Raw genomic sequence first — 23133 nt, 5'->3', positions numbered from 1 at the left:
AGGACTTTTCTAATCCGTTTCCGAATCACACTCGCTAAGACAAGCACAGAGAAAACCTCAAGCACTCACCAAAGAGGTTACATGAAGATCTCATCTGTCTGACACCTCTGCTAAGAAGATGCCAACCTACATTTCAAAAGAAAGAGAATACTAAAACCCGCTTTCTCAAACCCTGTCTCCAAGTGGCATGAGTGCAACCCAGGTGTGATCTCTCTTGTACAGCCTCAATAAGTCTTGGCTTATTTAAAAGAGCACATTTCAAGAAACTAATGTGACACAGCACAGGTGAAGTAGCCCACTAATTTTAATAGGCTGAATAATACTTGTATACAGCTTTGCTTGGAAAGTATCAGGTGGCTTTGGTAAGGAGAGCTGCAGTCCCTGGGAATAAACACCCACGGACACTTTTCCAGCATCTTACAGTGTTGTGCAATCCCAAAAGTCTCACAGAAAGAGTTCATTTTTCCGTAGTACTGACAAAGAACTTTGGAATTGTATGAAAATGCCAATTCTTATATTAAGCTACTCTCCCAATGAAATTTTTAAACCACTGCAATCAACAGCAAAATTTCTTTTTCCCTTTTTTCCTCTTCTTGCTTGGTCAAGAGCATAAACCTAGTCCTTTATAGCAACACTTGTGTAATGGATTTGAAGAAAAAGCCTTCCCCACTCTTTTACACTGAGAGAGCAGATGACAACTTCCTACATTTTCTCATGTCACATAAGCAGCATGTATCAGTGTCAGGCAGAAGGTGTTCCTTGACTGGAAAATCTCCAGTAATCACAGGAGAAAGCCAGGGAGTTAATCAGAAAGGCAGCAATGACAGAATGTTTCTTTATTTCTCACAGCTCTTAGGTCATTGCCTTGCTCCATGCCTACCCATTTAAAAGATGTAGTCAGTTTGACCTCCTGAGGCTTGAAAGCTTGCTTTCAGAGCCATGCTAAGTTATCCTGCTGTAGTTTGAATCTGTCAAATAATGCTTCATTACAGAAATATCACTGATGGAATATTACATAGAGAAATATCAGGTTTATTAAAGACTTGTTTCCCCTTGTGGAATACTGTGTTGTCTGTCTGCCTCAAATGTTTCTTGCAGTGTTTTCAAGAAGACAACTTGCCAAAAATGTTTAAGGTATTAGATCTTGCTGATAAATAATCTCAAACTGTCAGGAAGAGTGATAAAGACCCTGGGATAAAACTGCCTGTAATCAGCAGCCTTGTTTGCAACCTCAGGAAGCAGCAAAGGATTTACTGGGTCTGGACACCGAGCAGACCCTTTCCTTGGAGACTCTTTTGTTCCTTGTACCCGTTCTCCTGCTGAGCACGGAACATCAGTCAGCAAGTTTATAGCCTCATCAAACTCAAACACTTGCTTCTAGGTTTTAAAAATGCCAACTGTTGCCTTCCCTCAGGAGACGAGGTTTTGCAGAGCTGATAGAGATTCTGAAATGCAAAACTGGGGCTGATTTGAGAATATTAGTCAGAAGCTCAGCAGTCTAGCTGGAGTTAATTTTACATTAAGAGTGAAGAGCAAAGTAAAGACATCATAGAAATATGATGCAGGTTTTATGGGATCATGGGAATAAAAATACTTTGCATCTAAATACCAAATGACTTTAAGCAAACCACACAGATGATATGGTAGTTTTTAGGACTGCTTTGCCTGCCTATTATTTTCCTTTTTTTTCAATGTTCTTGTTTTTCATTAAGAACAAAACTGCCTTTCCTATTTGAAAATATGTGTTTGCATGGAGGTAAAATAGGGTAGAATTTTGTCCTTAAAGATTTGGCTGCTAAATAGGTGTCCTTTTGTGAATAACAGAAGAATTATCAGCTCAAACCTTGATGCTTAGCAAAACATTTTCATTTAGGTACCATGTGTCAAAAATTTCTGTTGTCTCTAGCAGACCTCTCTGAACTCACCTGAACAACTTTTGACTATTTTAGCACACTGTCTTTCTTAGCTCCAGGCTGATCATGTAGAAGACAACTATTCAAACAGAGTGCAGGGACAAGATCTCACAAAGCATGACTGGAAGTGTGAGACCAGAGAAACTGGACTACAGACTAAAAGTCCTGAGAGGAGACAACTGCATAGTTTTTGTTTCCACCCTTTCACAGCTGTGACTTAGGACGTCAGCAGACATAGAAGCAAACATGAGAGCATGTTTCAGGTATTATGAGTGGACGTCAGCTTTTCTTGCTGCTCCCTGCCATGCCAGCCTATAGTTCCTCCTGCTGTATAAATATATGTCATCACTAGTACAATCCCAGCCCCATGCTTACGCCGTGCTTACCTGTATTCTGCAGCCATATCCCTATTCTGAAGTTAAACACCTCCGAAACCCTACCATCAAGTCCTTATGAAATCTTTCCAACAAATTAGTTAACATTACCATTACTCCTCTTAGGGGAAAAACCCAACCCAAACACACAAACAAACAAAACCCCATTTTTTTCCTCTCCCTGTTCACGCAAGCTATCGCTATTCTATAGACTATGTTAAGTGTGCAAGGAAGAGTCATTTCTACAGTGCTGCAGGATTCTTAATGTCACCAAGCCAGTGTTATTCTTGATTAGAGTTGTTATCTGCGTCCTCAGCTAATGTAATCATGGTTCTGACACAACTTCTGCAATAGATAACTGGCAAAAGTAGAACACAAAAATCTAGAAGCAGCAAATACACTCTAGTGGGTCTTTAGAGGGGCATGGCATGCGTGCCCAGGAAAGGGATAGTCTAACATATTACAGAGAACTAAGACATCTCAAACAGCATTCAGTCTGGATTCAGTTAATTTAATTTGAGTGAGAGCATAAAGAGCACAGCTAAGATTCACAAATACAGGTGTGTACATTGAGGTGTCTACGTGTTATTTTGGGTGTTTAAGGGTATTATAGTCAATGGACCTCTAATCAATACTCTCAGTGAAGGGTTGGTGGTTTGGTTTTTGGGGGGGGGAGGGGGAGGGGTTGTTTTTCTTTTGTCATAAATGACCAAATATATGTTGACTGAGATTATTAGTTTTCAAAGCTGTTCTTAGGTGTATTGACTAGAGATTCCACTCACTGAGATATTCAAACTTCTAATGCCATTTGATATGAACTAAGGTGTCCAAAACATTAGCTTGGTATTGGCAGCTATGCCATAGAACATACAGAAGAGCCACATCCTTCTGGACCAGCGGCTGGAGATACACCAAGGCATTTCAAACATCACTCTGTGCCCATGTGTAGGTAAATAAGTCAGGCCATAGATCTCCAATTACTATGAAAGATCTTAGACTTACAGCTGTCATACAGATGGCTATGTATACTCCGAAATGCAGGTGTCCGAGGCTTCTACATGGTTACTCAAACATAGGTATCTGATGCTATTTCAGATTTCCTAGGATCTGACATCCATCTGCCCTCCCACAAAGGTCTGGTTCTCCCATGCATCTTGCATTACACCTTCCAGGCCTGCACAGATGTTCTGAATACCTCAGGGCATTTCAAATGACATTAAAAGCCTGGGTTTAGGCAACTAAATCAAATCCGAAGTGAAGGCTGTGTGTCCCTATCATCTGAACTACCTATCTAGACTTTCCTTATCCTCAACATAATAATTTCAAAGTACAATTCATCTGACCAAAAGAAGGTGTTTATGTTAGAATATGATTAATAATTCCTGTTTCCTCTTTCTTGCATTTTGCTTTGGTCATTTATGCCTACTGAAAGTAGAAATACAAGGCTACTGCCTTGATTAGCTACTGAGCTGATTAGGTGGCATTTCAAACATCAAGTCCAAATGTAAATGATGATATAAGACATAGATAACAGAAAACTGAGTGCTCTATTCCTGCCACTCAGGTGCAGTTAGTGGTTACATCTGAGTACAAAAAAAAAAAAGAATTACATATGTGAATAGAAATAAAATCTAGTGAAGAATGCTTTGATGGGCTTACATTTGTGTCTGTTGTGGTGAATAGGCCACTGATGTCCAATTATAAGCACTGTATCAGTTTAACTCTACATCTGCCTAGTAGAGCTACTCAAATCCAGCAAAACAGAACTAATCTCTTACTGTTTATGCATCACTGAAGTCTTTAGACTGTCTGTTCCAGTTTCACTTTTTTTCTGTTTACCTAATCAGTGCAAGAATCAAAATCACGTATAATGACAAATGAATCTCCAGATTCTGAGCTCTCTTTACACTTGTGCAAGTAACCTCAACATTTCATCACAATCTGTCACTTTTTCCTTTTACTTGGGAAATAAAATGGCATTGATGGCTTGAAAACTTGACAAAAATATAGTAGGAATAATACTTGTAGCTTCAGCTCTTGCAGTTAAGTACTATGTATTGTTGTTAATATCTACTTTTTTTTTTTTTTTTTTTTTTTTTTTGTAATGCAGAGGAAGCCAAATTGAATGATTAATCTTTGACCTGTATCTGTAGGAAGCAATTTGAACAACCTCTTTTAAGAAGTGTAGCCTTCTCTGTAGCATGCACATAACTTTCATTAACATTAAATAGAGTTACATGTGCACACCAGGGCATAAGCTTCTAAGTAGATACTAATTGGCTAAGAAATGATCCACTATTTCTTTTTCTTGCACTCAGTGTTTGGAAACTTGCTTTTGGTTTGTGACCTTCAGAACTCTTTGAGGGTGTGTTTATTAATTTTCCTTTAACTGTTTAAATGACAAAATTTCTTCAGTGACCTGTGTCAGTGCATGCAGCCATTTAAAAGGCAATAGAAGAAACAAGTTTCAATATTTAACATCAAGAGTCTACTCTGTCCCCATGTCCCTTTCTAGACCAATTGCTGGAAAATATCATCAGTATCTTAAATCAACACTGTTTGACTAGTAAGTTCAGAGGAATTAAATTAAGGGTCTGCAGTCAAAATTGTTTTGTAGTTGTAGAAAAGAGTTTGGAAGCAAACATATGTTAGTTCTTTGTGTCTCAGATAGTCTATTCAAAATACACTGTTCTTTCTTTGTAGCAGTTAACCAATGCAAAATGCCAAGCTGTGACAATAAAGCAACTTAGTGGTACAAGGACCAGGATTTTATACTAAGCATGCCATCTTAATGGACCACTTACCAATAGAAAGTGCTTTATTGTCACATTAGATTGCCGTTGGGACTGGGTTCAGGATTCCCAACTAGCTTCTAAAAACCACAGCCTTAATCTAGCCAGGCTGAGCTTTGTAAGTGTTTCAAATCAACCTTTAAAGAATAAGAGTCCAAAGTGCAAGTACTTGCTAGAACTCATGTTAACGGTTGTTGGACCTGCTTTGCTTGCAGAGAAAGTCTGGGATTCTGCATTTCAAAATTAGGGGAACTCCCTCTGTCCCTTTGCACTTACCAAATTGTGATTGCAGAAAATTTCATGTGAAGCAACTTATTCCTTTGCCTACAATGTCCTGTAGCTCTCTACTGTGTTACTTCACCTTTGGCCAAGCTGAGTTATTTCTGCAGAATTCCTACTTATTCCTGCTCTGACCTCTGCATCTGCAGAAACACTGTGTAACTAGGCACTGGAGGGGAGATTCATTTTGCCTCATTTAGATGTCCATGATGCAGACATCCACACAGGATCCAGTTTCCCTGGCTCTCCGGGAATTAGCAGCTACGTGATGCAATGTAACTCACCCTTTTAGACCACCGCTTTAGGGTAAGACTATAAGCATCCTGGGAATGCTCTAAGCAGGAGGTTGGACAAGACGACCTTCTGAGGTCCCTTCAAACCTGACTTCTCCTTCAGTCCCGTGAACTTATGAATGCCTATTTGCCTATTTCTCTCTTTTTACTACAATAATAATCTTACTGGTTAGCTCAAACATGGCAGCTAAAAGTTATATGAGAAGACTTCTACGTTTTTCTACCTTTTACTTCTTTGGGGGATTTTCAAAATGAGAGAAAGATTTTTGAAGACTGTGTTGTCAGTTTAAAAATCAGGTAGCAGGCTCTTCCTTGCATCCACTTGATATTATTTAAACTGAAATCTTCACAGAAACATTTGTCTTTGGAACTGATGTTTTCTGATGTTGCAGGTGTGCAAGGGAGATGAGTTTTGCATCCATCTCTTTTATGTTGGGCTTTGGTTCAACCACGCAACAGTTAACTCTAGAATCAGAGACGTTTGTCCATCTGATACATTCTTATCTTTCTCTTGTGTTTATTTTTTACTTCTCTTTGCTTACGCTAAATGAATGCCGGACGGTACTATCAGGCCCTGACAGTGCTGTAGGCTTAAATGTAAAGAAGGCAGGGCTGATAATTTTTCCCCTTGGGGGCTACCCTTTGGCCTGCAGGCAGTTCTTTTAAAAATAGCTTCACTCTGCCTGATGCCATTATTATCACAGATACAATTCCTAACTTGACTGTCCAGATCAGAAATGAAACCGCTGTTTTGAAGAGCAGCATGCTGCATGCACTGTTTCCCTGTTGTGTTCAGAGAAGTTCTTTCCATAAGGCTGTGTGGCAAGATTTTGTGGGTATTGTTTTGCTTGGTTTCTGTAGTTTTGATCGTGCTTGTCATACAAGAGAAAAAGCTGAGGGCAAGATGCTAGTGAGCCTGGAATATATGTGTACAAAATTGATGTTCTGCTTCCCTAGGTCTGCTCAGACAGTGTTGGCAGGCTGGTAGCACTTTCAACGGAAAAAGAAAGGAAAACAGCAAAACCAGCCTGGCAGCTGAAACATACTGTTGGGAAAGTTTCTGCTACAGGCTCCTATTAGCTCAGACAAGTCATTTAAGATCCCTGCCTCAGTTCAAGCCTTTAGTGAAATGGGCATCTGCTTATTTTCAAACCAGAAAGTCTCACTGCAGTCACCAGGAGGGATGCTATATGCAGGTGACATCAGCCGTTGCCACAAGTTTACTGAGCACTTGAGAAAATGGACCATTTCATCCCTCTCTAAAGAGTGGCAGGCTCATTACTGTAAACTAAAATATGAGTCTTCAGCTCCACTCTGGGATATATTAACTCCCATTTTTAATAGAGATTAAGGAAGAATCATGAAACTCATATGAATGGCACTGTAAGTTTCTGATACCACTGACGTGGTCATCAAAAGCTGCAATGTGTATTAAAACATAGGACAGGTTTCCCTTCTATCTAGAAACTTAGATCAAAGGCACTGTCCATATGTTTAAACACCTACCACAAAGCTATCTCAGAAGAAGCTCTTCTTCAGTGATTTTCCAGCTTGGTACAGTGCTGCAAAAGGAGAGCTGTTGGTGAACTCCTCAGGTCCCAGAGAAAAGACTACTGGTGGAATAGTCAGTGATTTTGAGACTTAATTTCTCTCTCATCCTTTTTTTCCTAGAGGTTCGTCCGCAAATGACAAGAACTGACAGTTTGAGATTTAAGCCCCTGAAGCACAAGAAGTAAAAATTCAAGTTCATTTGAGTGAGTGCTGGGTTTATGTTTACAGTTGTATACAATTCAGTACAGTACAACTATACTGTACAGCCTACTTTCTTCATAGGGATGTTTTGATGCTTAATCTTTGTGAATCATGATGAGATGCTTAGATAAAAGATGCTATGTAGTATTCCATAAGGCCTCAGGCGTGAAAGCATCATTAATAATTTAACAATAAAAATATGGTTACCCTAGAGGCTGTTGCATACCTCTGCTAGTAGAAATACCTACACAGATAGGTACGGTAACATTGATTGAATAATTTATTTGATGAATTTCTCAGTATTTTTAAATACATTTGACAATGCTTTTTATTATTCACTTAACTTGCACATCACTGTTAAACTATTGTCTCATGAATGCAAAAGCTGCTTACCCTACAAAGAGCTTATTTTCATTAAAGAAGTTGCTTTGCAATGCCATCCAATATCAACATGTCCAAGGAAAAGTTTTCAGACCTTCACATAACTAGGAAAGGTATTGAGAGAGCATGGAATGCTTACCCAAACTATATAAAGGGATACAAACTATTAGATATTTTGTAAAGTTTTCTCGGTGAAGACTTTGGTCCAAGACTTTGTTCACAATGCAATTCAAAAATTCAAAAGTAGATGTGTGAGGTATCTCCAGCTTTCTGATGGTAGAAACTGTGGCCTTATCAACAAAGCAGCTGTCAGGTTATCCTTATCAGGTTATGGCTTGCAATAATTTCAGTGCATGGGGCGAGTTGAAGATGTATGACTTCACTGATCTGCAGATATTCAAGACTGATGTTGAAAACTCACACTGATCCGCCATACAGAAACCATTTGATCTGGAACCTTAGCATATAGCTTTGTGGTGCGATGATTTCTGGAACCTCTCTCTGACCTTGTAAGGTTTGTAATGCCAATCCTACTCTCAGATGGAAGGCAACACACACAAGGGCAATGTGAAACATTAAATATAAATGTTTCTGAGTTCTGTTTCTGTTGGAGTTTTACGGTGACAAGTGACAGATCAAGGTTCACAATTTATTTGCAAAAGAAAAAGACCCTAATAGACAGAATTGACCCATCCTAGCATCTGCTGTACAGATAGGAGTTTATATGACAGCTCCCAATCTTTCCTGCAGCAATCTAGCCTGTAAACAAACAAGACATTTACTAGACAAAAACCAGACACAAGCAGGTTAAATGACTTCTCCAACGTTATCAAAGAAGTTACCAAAAAAGGTTTCTTTCTGGGATAGGCTTGAATCTCAGATCTCCCAAAGCACCTTTTAATGCTGCAAACGCATCCTTCTTTGTTGGATATTTGGCTTAGCTGAAAGGGTTCAGAAGCTCTTAGTAACAAGCATGGTGAGGCTGAAGATTTCATCGCAGAAAATTGTCAAATACTCAGTAATCACTGGTATTCAAATATGCTGCCATTAAAATATTCTCTTAACAAGAGCTACATTGTTTTATTTAGTAATGTAATAAAGAATGGATGTAACTTATTTGGTTTTGCTTCTTTTCACAGATGATCATATAGTAAAGGTGAAGGAGACCCTATTTTTTAACAGATCAAAGCATTTGTTTTACTATTTAATTCTTTGGTACTGGCTCTCCTGAGGCCCCTGCTGCTATGAGCTAATGCAAATTACATCAGGAAATCCAATGGGCTTAGTAAACACTGAATATTAATTCGAGATGTTTTTGAAAATGCATAAACAGCGTCAGTCCCAAAATCCAGAGCAGAAGCAAATAACAGTGTTAAATCGATATGTCAGAATTTTATGCGGAGTGTTGTTTTGGCCATAAAAATCAACTTTTTCTTGCCATGTTGAATGATCATGTTGTTCTATTATAACACATGAATTCTAAATTCTTGAGCTATATCCTTGCTTCCCCCACATTATACCCAGGGCTTGCTCAGATTGCTAAATGCTGCTTTTCCTGTCTTGACCAGTCTGCTTTTCTCTAGATCCACCTGTGAAATATAGTTTTTGAGAAGTACTAGAGTTTTGTGATCAGGGACTCAGAACAGGACTCAGGAAACCTACAGCTAGTCTCTAGGTTTTATCAGGCCCTCTGGTGAAGTCATAGCATTGCTGTTGCCCACCTATGAATATTTTCTCCTGCTTTGGTCCTGTCTTAATAATGGACAGTTTAGGAGAAATGCTTTCCATGCTTCAGCTAACACAAGACGATCCTACTGTCAACTGTTGCCTCCTTGAAAAATGCTTCCAGATCAGGTCAACCCTATAAATAATTTCATTTGTGAAAGTCAGAACAATTATCATTCACCTAAGAATTTACCCAAACTACAGCTTGAAAACAGGAAAGAATTTGACATTGACAGAAGTTCCTACACCGTCACTAAAACACCCTGATTTTCAAAATATCGTTTGTGGCTGGTATCCGTATAACACACTCAGTTGCCATCTCCACTAAGTCTGACACTACTCAGATACCTTGCGTGGCTCTGCCGAAGCTGTGGACACATCAATAGGAATTCTGAATGCCGGGCTGGACACTTCTGAAGAAAAAGATCCAACAGTGGCTCTCAAAGGCCCATTGACAGGCTGACCCAAGACTGTTTTGTGTTTCTTTTCAAGTTTGTTCTGCATGCTTTGTCCAGGGGCAGAGATAGAGTTGTCTGAATATCGAAATGGATATGAGAGTATCTGCATGCAGCTTGCTTTGCTTTTCCTGTGCATCATTACATATTTTAATATTCACCTTGGGAAACTTTCTTATGTAGGATTTGATATCATAAAACATGATCTACATTGAAGTCTGGATCTGAAAGATTGGGATCCTGGTATCCTGACAAATCCTCAAACTCTGTTAATAAAATACTCTATGTCAGAGAGCGGGAAAGGAAATCACTGTGTAAGCAATGATTTCACTAAATGTATAAGATCTTGTGATACACAGAGACTCATCAGATGGCAACAGTACTCATTCTCTAGAGTGTGCAGCTACTTGCCTTGATATTCTAGAGATTAAAAAGGCAATTTAAATATTTTATAGGCTTCTGACCTCGACTGATGCCTGGAATTGGTCCAGCAGCCTGCAGATGAACTCACGCTATCTCACAGCTCATTGGAGACATCCGTATAAATGCCTTGTGAAACCACTAGCAATTGCCCAATTGCCCAAGATGACAATCAGAGCTCCTCAAGCCACAGGTTCCACTTTGCAGGATGGAAAAGAAGCGTGATGCACTCTGACAGCAAAGGAACATCTTTTTCTTTCTCTATTAGCCTTCCTTTTGGCAAGGCTGGAAGACACACGATGTTTGCAGGGCCTATTGACAACAAAAGTGGTTTGATACAGAGTTGTACTCAGTTTTTCTACAAATATAAACTCAAACCCAGTATTACTAGTTATATCAGTTATACACCTGGGTATTTTCTGACAAGGTATTTTGAGGACAACAGTTTCTCCACTTGTTTTATAAAGACATTTAATTTTATGTCTGTCATGCTGTCAGCCATAAATTTGTGTCTGCAGATGCTAAATATTAAACAGCACTACCACCCTAAACTTTTAATTAATAAGCACTGTTTAGTCTATGTTTTATGACTAGCTAAATCTACCTTTTTAATACATTTTTTTCACAGTAATATTTCTTTCATTCCTCCCAGGCAGAGCAATAATGAAAGGTAAAACCAATGTTGCAGTAACAAAATAATTTCGTTAAATTCAAAAATTAATACCTGCTAGAAGTGGTCCTGGGATTCAAACACTAACATCAATTCACTGAAAAGTTCTTGTTTTAATTAAGTATTTTTTCTCAAGAAAGGGTTCATTCTGATTTTTTTTTTCTTCAAATGAAATGTAATGAACATCTTTCTGATAAGTGCAAAATTTGAGTTAAAATATTCCTTACATAAAATATTTTACCATTGCTTTTATTTGGTTTTCAATTTTGGCTTTGACATAACAGATTTATTTATTTTTTTTCTGAGACATTTACAATAGAAAGCAAATGTACCCTCCATTTTAATTATTTCTCATGCTAGTAATGTACTGCAGTAAATATCAGATATACAAACAAAGACAGGGAGAGATGTATTAAACTCCTGTAACCACCTTGGGAGTCATTAGGTGAACTGATAATAAAACTGAAGATTTGTTGGCTTCTAAGTGTATGTTTTGAGCACAAAACTTCAGTATTTTCTTAGAATCCAGCAGTGAACTCTCTTTTGTTTTAATATAGAAGCTGGTCTTAAGTCATCCAAATGATGTCTAGTTTCCCTGATGAATATTTGCCACTATTTTAAACAGAACTCATTAATTTCTATGGATGTTTAGCACTTCCAAGACCTATTTTTCCTTTAAAGGCATATGTGAATTTATGTAAGCCTTACACTCACAGCAATGGTCACTGGACAGAATCCAGAGTGCTTTAAATGCAGAACTAAATGCCTAAATAAGTTTTCAGGCAAGTTGAAACTGTTACCAACTTACTAGTACCTACATTTTCACCAGTGCAAATCACAGAAGGCTGTGTAATGTAAGAATTTTTTTGCCGCAAAAATTAACACTAAAATGATATAAAGGCACAGAAATGGTAATTTTGAAATACTTAAGGCTATTCATAGATAACTTAAAAATCTGTATCTGTGACATCAGATATCTCTCTTTATTTCAGTCGCAATGAGTAAGAGAAAAATCTTTTTTTTTTTCATCAGATAAAACACTCTTAAGTAAGTTAGATTCCAGGGAGATGACTTGGTACTTCACACAATCTATATGCAAAGATCAATGGATAATAAAATGTTTGCTTACCCTTAGTGGAGTTGAAGAACTATTTTCCATATTCACATTGTATCTGAAAGCTGTCTGTGTTTTTAATTATGGGAAGGTCTTTGAAAAGTGTTCAGGACTGAAAATGGTTCTGTTTCCAAAATGTGTCTTGCTTAGCAGAATAAAGATGGTAGCTAAATTCTGGTGTTGTAAATAAATTTTCAAAGCTGGTTAAGCACCGAATTAGGATGCAGGATGGAGTATGAACTTTATTCTGGTTTAGCTCAGATGAATGCACCAGAAAAGATGTAGCCTATATGCGCTGTTTGTTCTCTGTTATACGAAGATTCACATAATAAAAAGTAAACAGGGATACAGGAGAGGTGATGGACTAACTTTGCCACTGTTGGGTAAAAGATATTCTATATTTGAGTGATTATACACTCTTACAGCTGAAGACATTGAGAAGAATTAGTCAATTTTTTTTCTCAAATCGCTCCAAAACTGAAACCTCCCATTTCTCTTTCACAGAATGAAAGTGGAGAAAGATTTGTCCAAGTGACAGAGGAGGTCTGCAAAAATCACGTCCTAATTTGAGGTCCTGTCTGCTAGAGAGCTATGCACTGCCATGCACTGGTCTATGACTGTGCGTTAGCGTGATGTGTCATCAGGGTCCAGGTCCAAGATTTGACCATGATAATCCTTCTTACTAGAAGAGTAATTGCTCCATACCTTCCCTGCTCTTTTCTCCATGGTTTAACTTAAGTTTTCATACCCCTGTATTTTCACCTTCCATTTTACTGACTTCTGCTTACATGCCCCTCCACTCATTGTGTAAACTCTTCCAAAAATACCAACATTCAAGTCAGACGTTCCAATGGTGTAATGCCCGAGTGGATTCAAAATTAGTTGTCTAATTAGAAGTCTCTAGTAGTAGGTCATGCTAACATATAGCAATATGCAGGATAATAACAAGCAATTCATTTCCAAGCCAATATACAAAATACACTAGTTTGATGTTGATATGGAAATTGTGCTGTGTTGTAGTATTTGATCTCCATACTAGAAGTTATAAATTGCATCAGTCTTATGTTCTTTTTTTTTTTAAGCTGTTTATCCTTGATTTTTGACAAAAGTACTATAAACAATCAACATAATTATTTTTAAGATTGAGACTGATAAGTTTTTGGAGTTCTTACAAAATAGATGTTCTTACTCCATTGTATTCTTATTTAACGTGTTGGGGAAAAAAAATCTATGTTGAAAGTTTTAAAATTAAGTGCAGAAGAATTTTGTAGTGTGATTAGCTGATTTATTATTTGCCTAAAGTAGATTTCTGGGCTCTCTCTACAGCCAAAAGAAAGAGATGGAGCTTTGCTTTTAATATACCTATCTCTATGCACTATTGAGGAAACATAGATGATTGGTAAAGGCTAGGTGTCTAAATGTTAGATGGTTAAATTTAGATGAGACAAATCCCAGACTTAGTACAAATGTTTCAAAGATTTAGGAACTGTTGGACTGTCTGGGTTTTCCTGGGGTTGAACCAGGTTAGTACAAACCTTTTTCTTCTGTGCAAAGTTAATTAAGAAAATCTTTGAAGATTGGTCTACCTACCAAATTTTTGTTCTTCTGGATACCTCAGAAGAGAATAAACACCTGGAAACAGCACTATGACAGCCTGCGAAAAAAATATATATTGCAGAGCCTTTGGCGTATGGGTCCTTGCCTTGCTTAGAGTAAGAGATATTGCGGCCTAGTCTGTGTGTTGATCTGTATGAAATGGTTTTTCAGCCTGGTCCTTAGTGGATTGAATTATAAAACTACTGGCACCTTCAGAACTGAATCCTGAAAGATGCAGAGCTCCATCAGTTCCCACTGCTTACAGTGAAAACTGATGATATTTAGCAACTCGTCAGTGCTCAGTCCCACCTGAGTTGCTAAGAGCGGTAGAGGCAAGGGACCTTTCAGAGAGTACTGGGGACCCAGGTGGGATTCACGTAAGTACCTGCAAACATCGCATCTCCTCGGCAGTGAGAAACTTGAACATCAGTCGTTAGCTTGTTTTCTGCCACAAACACTTTAACATAATATGCATTAAGAAGAGAGTAAACTGCCCTTCATTTTGGCCCGTATTGTTAAAATTCTTGGATGAAGATACACGAATCAGATTCTTCACACTGCATTGATGTGATTTTGTTAGCCTCTGCCAAGCGCTGGTTCAGTAATTCCTAAAGTACTTGTAGCTTACAATGCGAGATGATTGACAGCCATTAAAGTGCTATACCTTGCCTTTTGAGAGAGGAAAAATGCATTACTGATGAGAACTGGAAAAATTAACTATGAAAATCATGAAACTAGCACTTGATTACTATTGGCTCAAACAATATTTCTTTTCATCATGTTTAATCATGTGCTGAGACTAGAATTCCTGTCCCATTAAGTAAGAGCGAGGAGACTATATAAAAACATCCATCTTTCCAGCATGAAAATTCAACTCTGCTTAGAGCTCTGCTGGTGTCTAAGTGAATTTATACTGACGACTCCAATGGCTCATCAGATCAGAATTGGTCTTTTATCCTTGTCTTCATGTTTCTGACCATGTCATCTATTTTTCAGAATTGTAAATGATTATTTCACTTCTACACCCAGCACAAAGGCTATTTTCTTTTTCTGGAGAAAATATTTCTCTCTCTCTCTTTCTCTGGTTTTTTTTTTTTTTAAGCTGATGCATTGTTTTCAAGGGCTCTCGATAGCACATCACATAACAAACCCAGCTCATTATTATGCATTATCTACTGCTGCTTGCTGCAATGCAATATTTACACTTTGGCATTAAGGCAGGAGACGGCCCTCGTTATGCAGCACAGCCACGGCTGATAGATCGACGCAACGCTTTTTCAGAAACATGAAGAATTGAAAATGGTTCATCTGGGGATTGCAAGTGCTATGAATTCTTTATATCTAACAGTTGGCCTGCACTGACCCAAAGGATATTAGATTTCTTAGGAGCAAACGTGCTATGCTGAAATGTACTTAAAAAGCTCGATCTCAGCGGCCTGCGGTGGCTGCCCCCCATCATCGTTGGCCTTTGCCAGACAGAGCTTCGTCTCCCTCTGTGCAACCCTTGCTCCCTGCCTCATCCCTCCCGCCGGCTGCCTTACGTCTTCCGTGCCGGCACTATGCAGGCAGCAGGCGGGAGTAGGGAGGGGGACGCGAGTACACCATTAGGAGCTGGAGGAGGTTGCTCCCAAGCCTGGATTTTATTGCCATGTCACTCGGATTCTTTTTACAGCTGGCAGGCCGGAGCGACCTTTGGCTGCCTCTTCTCATTTCTGTTGGCTGCTTCCCCACGCGCCCGCGTCAAAATCCGCTTCTCTTGCGGGTCTTTTAAAGGGCTGCTCTGCCCTCGTTGCTACTGCCTACAGAGCAGGAGGCTCTGACCTCGGACTGGAAAATGGAAGGGGGAAGGAGGGAAGATGAAAGCTGAATGGCCCAACACTTACCAGGTCTTGCTGCTTTAACGACGTCGGGACTGAGTCTAACCTGGTGCGGGACACCAGCAATTTGCCAAGGGATGGGAAAGCGTCGCGGGTACCAGCCAAGCAGGGAGATGCTGTGGAGATGAGGGACGACATGAAGTGACACCTGCCTTGCTCAAAGCACAAGGCAGAATCGCCTTTGCCACGCTAATGAGACGTTTCTCTAACCGTTTCTCACTGAGGATCCCTATACCTTTAGGTAAAGGATCCCTTTACCTATAAAAAAGTATCATTCTGCAGTTTGTATCAGTACCACCCCTGTTTCTTTTTTTTTGAGACAGATCAGCTTGCTCATGTCGCTGTTGGCCAGTGAGCCTACTCACCACTTGAGATCCTCTAACCACTGGACAATGCTGTTCTCCCTTTCTCTCTGTATCCTTCCACACTTCGTGTCCCCAGAACATCCCTACTTCTGTGTCAGAAGCTGATTGCTGAAAAATCCTTTGTAGTAGCAGAAAGCAGAATAGAATTTTTATTTTTTTTTTCCACCTAGGGTGTAGCAAACCTTTTGTTTCTGCAAAGTTATGGTGATTTTAGAGACCTGCCCAGGTGGAAAGTAAACTTCGTGTGCGTTGCACTAGCTTCCATCACCGTGACCCAAAGTGAGACCCTGTACGCAGCAGTGCAGTGCCTGGCTCTGCCACTACAGTTCTTGTCCTTCCCTTCATTTGGACGACAATTCAGAGAGGGTGGAGGAGAGAACAGAATTTGGGGGGTTGAAAGCTGTCAGATAATTGAGACAATTTTTAATTAAACTGTGCATTTCACTAACTACTATGTGCAAAGAGCTTTATTGTAGTGTTGCTGTGGCAACCCCAACTTTGAGTGTCCTGACGTGATTAAAAACTTAGATTTAAATGTTTCATTAACAAACAGAGTTGTGGGGGGTTTTTTCACAGGCAGCCACCAAAATCGCTGATCCTGAAGACCGAGGGTCAGATTGTCACCTCAGATTTTAGTCACTGAGGGGAGGGATAGAGAGAAACAGCCATGCAGATGACTGAAAGCTTATGAAGGAGAGAGATCCTTTTCCTGACTTACAAACGCCTGCCCTCTTCTCCCCCCTGCCCCGCGTCTTCCCACTCCCTAAGGATGCTATACCAATCAGACTTAGTAGCTTAAAAGGCCATGAAGGGAAAAATGTCAGGTGTGAGCTGCTCTGCTCAGCATGACAGGAGTTCAGATAAGAACACAAAAAATACCACATGGGGTTAGACATAAGGTTCATTTAGCCTGCTAACCTTTGCCTGGCAACAGCAAGTAGCAAATGCTTAGGATATGTATAGACTTGACCTTTCTCTCACAGACCCTCCCAGCTCCTGATAACCACTACTTAAACGTGTCCTTGCAAATCTCCCCCAAATGGTGTTTTTTCCTAGTAAAGACCTTCTGAGCTAGGAGAGGCATATCCTTTCCTTTTTCTTTTTTTTCTTTTTTTTTTTTTTCCCCCATAAGTGGCCAAACTTCATCCTTTGAAGAAAAAATGATTGCTGCTTGTATTATGATGGAATGGGATCAAGGATTCAGGGCAGCCCTGTAGGCAAACAATGAAATAGAGGCATCCTAGCGTTAAGGCAAGATGCTTTCTCCTTTCTTTTGTTCTTTCTGTGCCTTTTAAGAGAGAAAAATAGGATACACACCCTAATGTATGTTTCTGTATAGAGATGGGGATCTGTCTTGACATGGCCTTCTCTTTTCCTAGTTAACTGTCATAACAGCTTCATCCTGAAAATCTGGGCTCAGATCACCATCTCTGATTTTAGTCACCAAAGGTAATGAAGGGACAAAGAGTCACTTGTATAGCTAAATTTCCATCAGCCAACAACCCTGAAATATTATTCCTGAGCTCTCCTTATGTCTTTTAATTTCTTTCAGGCACAGTTCTCATTTAATTTACTTAAGAACATGATACAGCAGAAGGATGTTATATGTTAAATAATGCACTTTCACAGGAAAATGAGGTCTACATTAATGCAACATTTATCTCATCACTTACAACGCTGGATGTCTGCATTGTTCCTTCTAGCAGTGGAGGTTCACTCAGTTCTTGGTTTTCCCTTGTTTCAGGAAAAGAGGTGAAAACTCAGACGACATCTAACCATTTGTGTAACATAGCAGCAACACATGATTTCCAGACTTGCTGGGCAATTAGTTTATGCCCTGAACTGTGATATTTGATTACCATCCTTACAGACTTAGTTTGCCGTGCTAATGGCCGTAAAATTATTGAGTTTCTTATTAGATGCAGTCACAGAATTTGTCTCAATGATTTCCAGTTGCAGTGAATTACCCAGACTGACCATATGCTGCATGGTCTGTTCCATACTTGCTCTCTTTTGACTTCCCAGGACCATCTATGCATCAGGATTGTAACAAGAAGAGAGAAAATTTACTCTAACTTGTATAATTCTGAACAGCTCAAACACAGCAAGATTGCTTGCTTACTAATCTGCTCACTACTCTAAGCTGTATGTGTGTTTAAAAACCCTATCATATTTAGAGATTGGTGAGAACTGTATTTTGCCTGGGTTTTGGTTTTTTTTCGTTTTGGTTTTGGTTTTGGTTTTGTTTTTTTAATATGTATTTTACAGTTTTTCTCTGTCCTGAGTTGGACAAAACCTTGTGACTTACGAAATATTAATGAACATACACAAGTACAGAAGACAAGCTTTGGTAAACTGAATTATTTCACACTATGTCTCCTGTGAGTCTGGAGGATGCAAAAGTTAAAAAAAAGTTTATTAGAAGAAATAGTAATTTTTATTAGAGATGTCATATATTAAAAAGAAAGGAACATGACAGTTATTAGTTTAACTCTAATATTTACTATATTAAGAGATATTCTCTTGCAAAACATCTTTTTAACACTGACTCTTTCCTGATTCTTTTTAACTAATTATAGCCTAAATTCTCAAATCTTAAAAAGCAAGTTTTTCCTTATATTTTTGTACCTACCCACATGGGGTTTCCCAGCAGTTTTTTTTCTTTTTTTTTTTTTTCTTTTTCCTACTCCTTTTTTTAATGCTAGAACTATTTTTCCAGAGACTTTGTTTCCAGCAGATCGACATTGTATCCAAAATCAAAGAAAGATTTTAAAATTTCCCAGTGAGTCCTACAGATCTTCTCTGTCCTGAGTACTGTACCTCAAGATTTTTAACATAACTAAATAAAACAGTGTCAAAGTTCTGCAGAAAATGATTCAAGTGAGAAGCAAATAAATATAAGGATTGAATGAAGAAGAAAATGCATAACACAATTTCAATATGTCCACACTTTTCTTCAGCAGGATTAGGGGAAAGTGTTCTCAGAGTTGAGAAATGAGAATTGATCCCAGTTTTTAAATGTGTTAGTGCTGGAGTGATGGAGCAGAGTCAAAACATCTACTTTGGGTACCCTAAAGCCTAAATTAAAAAATCCTGGCCTCAGCTTGTTATATAGTTAATTATTGCTTAGGAAATAGTAATGCAAGGCTCCTACATTCTGAGTAAAATGAGTTGGCCAAGAAGAAACATCAGGAACAGAGATCTTTCCAGCCCACTAACAAAAAAAACCCTCATGACTATACAAATCAAGGCTTCATACTGATCATTGTGATCTACTGAGAACAGAGTTGCAGGTCCTCACCCAAAAGGGCACAGCTGAATAATGGTCATCGTTTCAAAGAGACATTTTTCAATTACAGGTAAGAATATTGTTTCAAGGATGAAGAATCATAGAACCATAGAATCATGAAATCATCTAGGTTGGTCTAACAGGACTTGAGGTCTTACCTTCCACTTCTCAGAGGTGACCCTCACTACAGAATTAGGGATGGATTGGAGAGGGACAGGTGAGAAGTCAGATTTGAGATGAAGGTGTCACTCTCCTTGAAAAAAAGACTTCAATGCAGCCAAATGCATAAATCATGGTCAAAAAAGAAAGAAAAAGCCAGAAGAAAGCTGGTCATATAGTTAAGCAGTTTATGCATATCTTCATATTTTTGCGTCTGTGGTATGCACATAGGCTGCTTTCTCCATTAGGATGCTGTGACGGTGCATATTTGGTACTTGTTTAAAAACAATCTTAAAAGATGAGATTTTTCACATTATCCCCTGAGCAAGGACTGAAAGGAGAACACCAAATGTTGTGAGTTGTTTGACAAAATCCCTCTCCAGTATCTGCTTTAAACAATACATTCATTAAGCTTTGTAGTCATTAATGAGGAACAAATGGTTCTTGGTCTTTGTTTGGAGACCTGAGATGTAAAAAGAAAATCTAGGATTTAGTAAATAAATATATTACCGAAGACAACCAGCATATTTTTTGCATTATACTACCAAAATATGTTTTCACTTTTTCTCTTTGCAAAGTTTGCATCCCCCTCTGCTAAATTTTGTGAATGGATTTATATATTTTAAAACATACAAGACTCTTTTTTCCCTTTTGTTATATTGTTAGATGCAATGCAGTTTAACTGTATTTTATCTGCCAGAGGTGGGAACTATAGATCTAAGGGAAGCTGGAACTTCCCTCAGTTGCCTGCATTTTTTTTTTCTTTTTTGCATGTCTCAGAGTTTTGATATTTTCCCTAGTGACGGTTGCTATGCTATTCCTCAGCACATTGGCTGGTGATCCTTGCAATGCCTAAGGTGCTAAGGCATATTTTGTACAGAATATCATCCCTTTTTTTTTATTTATTAAAAAAAAAAAAGGTTTCTTGGAACGGGAGCTCAGTTAGAGTTTTTTCCCCAGAGATGACGTCAAATTTCTCATCGACACACAGCAGAGTCAAAGGCATACAAAGTTAATAATGACCAAAGACATTTTGTACGCAGTCCCCCAGCCTGTTATCATTAGGAGGGACACAAAATTAGCTAGGTTCAAGTAACTGCCTGATTCATTAAAACCAATATCCCACTTCTGGCAGATGTCAATGAAGGGATGCAAAAAGGAGAAATCTTTGCATTTGTTAATAACCAGGTGTGCCGCTCCTAAAGGGATGCGGATGTGTGTGAATATTGTCTTCCTAATAGCTTGCAAACCCACTTTAACATCTGATGTCTGAGATCATGAAATTGTCTTACACAAAGTATAAATAAGAGAGAATTTATTTTCTCCTTGTCCGGTTCCATTTAACAGTGAATTTCACTTGTACGTGCAAATAACAAGACAAAAATCTCTTTTCACAGGTGGCCCCTTATCACTTGTCATCTGCCTTCTCTCCCAGCTCAACCTGTTTTCTAAGCACCTGAACTGCCTTATGAAAAAAAAACAACAAAAAAAAAAACCAACCAGCACTGTTTGTCCTCGTTTTTGTGAACTCTGGCAGACTCAGGCCTCCAGGAGGAGTTGCAGGCAGGTAAAATTGACAGCAGGCTATAGCTGACTGCGTGTCTGCCGCAAGGATCAGCTCCCCCCAGGCCTGACACACATTGTCACCCTTGTTGCACTAGCAATAAAGGATGCACAGGCTGGCAGAGTCATAGAGGAGAGATCTTTTCTGAGCATGCACCAAGGCTGACATATTGAGAGACCTGTGTTTGGTTAAAGCCCAACACCAACTTATATTCTTGAGTCAGGCTGTGTGAAAAATTGATTTTTCAGAGTTGGCTGCCAAATTGGGGAAAAAATGACGGTAGCAATAGAACAACAAAACCAACAAAAAAAATTGAGCTAAGTGTAAAACTTGGGGGAGGAGGGGAAGGGGAAGAGTTTATTGCTGAAATAAGAAATGTCATTTTGCTTGACCCAAAATGAAAAGTTCTGTTACGGGCACTCGTAAGGAAAAAAAAAAAAGCAATCACCGAGGCAACACCATCACCCACCATTTCCTCAGTAGCTTAGAAGTTAGCACATTTAACTCTGGCTGTAAGACATCCCTGTGTCTGAGGACATCTGAACGCATTCGTACCTTTGATGAGGCTGCTAAGCTCACAGGTTTATATGTGATCCTGAGCATTAGCAATATCCCTGACTCGTATTGTTCCACCAAAAGAGTATACAATCCAAATTTGCTAAGGTAGCTGAAAAAGAAGCAAACAGAAACCAAAAGCAGAAATTACCATAAACTACTTATCTAGGGCTAGTTTTTTTGTCTAGAGAGCATGGGAAAGAAAATAATTTTTCAGTTACAGCATTCAGTTTCTCATTTGCTACATTTTTTTCCCCTGCTGTGATTGAACTTTTTTTTTTTTTAAATCTGTACATGATTTATCCATATGTCTGGGGGTGGGTGACAAACTTCATTTAAAGTTAAATTCTTCAAACAGTGTATAAGAATATTAATTGCTGTAGCCAGCCTGTTTCAAGAACCCAGGCTCTGATAATCAGGTCCCCTCTGCTAATATCCCTGACTGATGAATGTCTCTGCCTGATGTTTAAATATACCCGTTGGGATCTCACACTATTTAACATGCATATAAAAGCTTAAAAATAATCCCAGGGAAAGTCCCATCCTGAGAAGAGGGTAGTGCATCAGTGTGGGCACTTTACTTGTATTCACATTAGGTGTTTTGTCACAGCTTACCAGGTCCTGCTTGTACTGGTTTGCCACTATTTGCAATGAATCTGCCCCACTAGGGTATAACATTTAAAATTGGGCCACAGCATCACTTTTGTTATTATGAACTGAGACAAAAATTACACCGCTTTATTGGAAAATAAGGAGGAAACATGGAAAATAAGGAGGTGATTGGTGACAGCCAACATGGCTTCACTAAGGGCAAATGGTGCCTGACAAATTTGGTGGCCTTCTACGATGGGCTTACAGCGTTTGTGGATAAGGGAAAAGCAACGAACGTCATCTACCTAGAGTTGTACAAAGCATTTGTCACTGTCCCACATGACATCCTTGTCTCTAAATTGGAGAGACATGGATTTGGTGGACAGACCACTGGATGGATAAGGAATTGGCTGGACGGTCACACTCAAGGAGTTACGGTCAATGGCTCGATGTCCGAGTGGAGACCAGTGACAAGCGGTGTTCCTCAGAGGTCAGTATTGGGACCAGAGCTGTTTAACATCTTTGTCGATGACATGGACAGTGGGATCGAGTGCACCCTCAGCAAGTTTGCCAACGACACCAAGCTGTGTGCTGCAGTCGACATGCTGGAGGGAAGGGATGCCATCCAGAGGGACCCTGACAGGCTGAAGGGTCAGGCCTGTATGAACCTCATGAAGTTCAACAAGGCCAAGTGCAAGGTCCTGCACATGGGTCAGGGCAATCCCAGGCACAAATACAGGCTGGGTGATGAGTGGATTGAGAGCAGCCCTGAGGAGAAGGGGATGTCGGTGTATGAAAAACTGAATATGAGCCAGAAATGTGCACTTGCAGCCCAGAAAGCCAACTGCATCTTGGGCTGCATCACAAGAAGCATGACCAGCAGGTCAAGGGAGGGGATTCTCTCCCTCTACTCCACTCTCGTGAGACCCCACCTGGAGTACTGTGTTCAGCTCTGGGACACCCAACATA

This window comes from Haliaeetus leucocephalus, unplaced genomic scaffold (genome assembly GCF_000737465.1).
Source record: "Haliaeetus leucocephalus isolate CR32 unplaced genomic scaffold, Haliaeetus_leucocephalus-4.0 Scaffold751, whole genome shotgun sequence".
Taxonomy (NCBI): domain Eukaryota; kingdom Metazoa; phylum Chordata; class Aves; order Accipitriformes; family Accipitridae; genus Haliaeetus; species Haliaeetus leucocephalus.
Note: the sequence above shows the minus strand (reverse complement) of the source record.